Source organism: Limulus polyphemus, unplaced genomic scaffold (genome assembly GCF_000517525.1).
Source record: "Limulus polyphemus unplaced genomic scaffold, Limulus_polyphemus-2.1.2 Scaffold5317, whole genome shotgun sequence".
NCBI lineage: Eukaryota > Metazoa > Arthropoda > Merostomata > Xiphosura > Limulidae > Limulus > Limulus polyphemus.
In genome coordinates this window covers 59,553-62,652 of record NW_013670927.1, presented here as the reverse complement: position 1 = coordinate 62,652, position 3,100 = coordinate 59,553, and the positions used below count along the sequence as shown (strand labels likewise).

General features: G+C 36.7%; 1 protein-coding gene across 1 annotated transcript in view; it reads left to right on the top strand.

Moving 5' to 3' along the window:
• The window catches only part of LOC106472422 (chromosome-associated kinesin KIF4-like), a 62,772-nt gene that overhangs the window by 538 nt on the left and 59,134 nt on the right, over positions 1-3,100 (top strand).

Sequence of the window (3,100 nt, the reverse complement as noted above, 5' to 3'; positions counted from 1 at the left end):
TTCCCTTTATATCTACTAACAAAAACCCAAATGGATTCAATCACTTTGCTATTATCCTTGATATCCTCAAGTTCAACAGGATGTAACTCACATTTTACATACAAGGCCACTACTCCTCTCTTCTTTAATACTCTATCCCTATTAAATAGCCTGAAACCCTCTATTTCAAAAAAATTATGTCATCAGAATCATCTATGTTTAATCATGTTTCAGTTATTCCCATTATATCAAAATCCTCCATTTCTACCAGTGCTCTAAGGGCATTTATTATATTTCTTGTACTTCTAGCATTACAATAGTAACAATTAAGCCTACCTTTATAACTACTTATATACTCATTTCCTATGCTAAACTTTTCTCTGCCTCTTATTTTTTCTGCAATTTTTTTATCCTGGCCTTCACCAGTGTCTAAAGAAATATATAGTTAAAAACATACAAGTCACAAAGATATCAAGATAAAAGTATCGGTTGAATAGTTGCCAAGTTGTTAGTTTTTATTTAAAGAAGGTTGACGTTTGAGCTAGTGCTCTTTGTCAGATTGTACAGCTGTATGACCTGATGATGAGTGCTAGCTTGAAACATCATCCTTCTTTAATTAAAAATGTAACAAAAACTTGGAAATTGTTCAACTTATTCTTTTACTTCACCTCTGTCTAGTCATAGTTTAAAACTTTCATTACAGCTGAGTTAGTAGCTTTTGCAAACAAACCAGCCCTTACCCTATTTAATTCTAAACTGTTCATTTGACAAGGTACCTCACTTCTGCTCACATACATAGCTATTCTTGATCAGTGCTGTCCTCTATTAGTAAACAAAGTTTTGCATGCCACAAACCTTTCACTCCCACACACACCCCCAATTCACATGGTTTAACTGATTCTCACATGCAAATTATCATGCGACAAACCTCCAGCAATAGTAGTACCACACACCTATGTGATTGGTATTCTACCTAATTATTATTTCTCATTTGGCAGTGCTCATGTTCAAACATTTAGTTTGTGCTCTCTTCAGTTTTTTTTTTTTCTGTATCTTTGTCTCAATTTTACTCGCCAAATTTACTATTTATTATACAATAGTGATACTTGTAACTTATTCCGAAGTGGAATTATTTTATATTTGTACCCAGTTACGGAATATAAATGGATTCAATCTCCTTGCTATTATCTTTGATATCCTCAACTTCGATCTTCAAACTATGATTTACCTGTAGTTCATCCTACCAGTAAATCAATAATTTGGTTAAATATATCTATTTCTTTAACACATAACATCTTATGCATGTATTTATTTCACTGCACACTTACTTAAATTTACATTATATCGACTATTTCATTTTTGTAATTCTTATTACACACTTATTTATGGTCGTCTCTCTTTTTTTTTCCATTGGTCCTTTTTTTGGGACTACCCCTATTTATATTCTGTTTTTTTTTGCTTCCTTTTTTATTTCATTCTGAGTCATAGCTATCTCTATTCTTGTTCCATGTCTGGCAACTTCCCATACTTTACCTGTCCTACCTATAGGTTTCTCCTTTCATCATGTATGCTTGATGCAGATTGGAGTTATGGTTCAATTGGTCCCGTCTCAGTCACTTCATGGTTCTTCCCCATTTTTAATATGTAGTCTTTGATTTCAATTGGTAGTCAATTTCTGCACGACTGAGAATGCCCACAGTACTCATTCTTATTTTTCATTTCTTGGGATGCTATCTTAGATTTTATCACCATGTGATCTGATACCAGTTTTGTGCTTTCACCTTCAGACTTGTTTGGGTTCCGTATGTCTTTTCTCAGATGGTCTGCATTTTGGGGGATTTTACTAACACCACTACTTGGATATAATGGCTTCAGGTAGCTACTTCCAATTGGGGGTGGTTATAACATACTCATCCGCTTCTGACACAAACAACTTTGGTGGTTAGATTTTCCAGTTGGATAAGTTTTTCCTGTTTATTACCTCGCAATCTCGTCTATCTTAAGAGTGTCTTTTCAAACACCCACATTCGTCGGGACCATCTATTCTCCTCCTCGAATGCATTCAATGGAGCTTTTTGTTATCCAGTCCATTATGGTTAACTATCTTACAGCCAGCGAGGTTCTAACACATTGGGGGGGATGTGGCTTCTATGGAAGCTTTTCTTCCTTTGGGTCTAGCACATTTGTGATCTTTTCAGAAGATGCTGCAAGATCCATGGTCTCTTGCTAGGGTTCTTTTGTATACTCTTAACTTTCCTCCTTCTCTCTTTGACTATATATGTTGGTGGTTGAACATATTCCCCAAATCATTGGGTTTACTGATTCCTTCCGCTCATCCAGATTTGTTTCTCTTCCCTAATGCTCATCTCCAAAGTTAGGGAGTGTGGGTCAATCAACAGGAGGCTTCATGACAATGGTCTATGGATGAAAGATCTTACGATGTTAACGCTTTTGCATATGCTTTAGTTCACTTTCTTCCTCTATCTGGATTTGACAAATCATGTTTCATTCCGACTCTTCGATGGTGATGGCTTATATCACTCACTAAAGGGACACTTTTTCTTGTTACCTTTATTGTAGATAGTGGATCTCTCTTTTTGAACCCACACACTTGACATACATCTTCTGTGTGTTCCAGGTGCTCTCATCCTCATTGTAAATAGTCTTTCCAGTCCTCATAAGGAGTGACTTCTTGATCCTCCAATTTTCAGTGGCTTTGCCTCCTGCGGATACTTCTCCATGGGAAATGTTTGGCTCGATTCCAACTTATCTCTCTTGTTTTTGGTCTCCAGTTCATCCAGGAAAGTTGGATGGCCAAAGGTGCAACTTTGTCATAGATTCTGCTTCTCAGCAAACTCTTCTGAGTATTGAGGTGCTGGATCACAAAGGAGTACCAGAAGCTCTGTGGTGTGACAGGACATTATGCAAGGTTGTGGGGACCAGTGTGGGTAACTATTGAGCTCATGGGCATGAAGAACAGACACAAAGTATACTTGGCTGACTTTGAAGACCAATGCATATTAGGATTGGACTATTTACTACCGAGGAAGTGTGTAATTAATTTTGATAAAATGACGTTTGGGAACAACAAAGGCCTAATCCCAGTAAGTGTTAAAAGAGA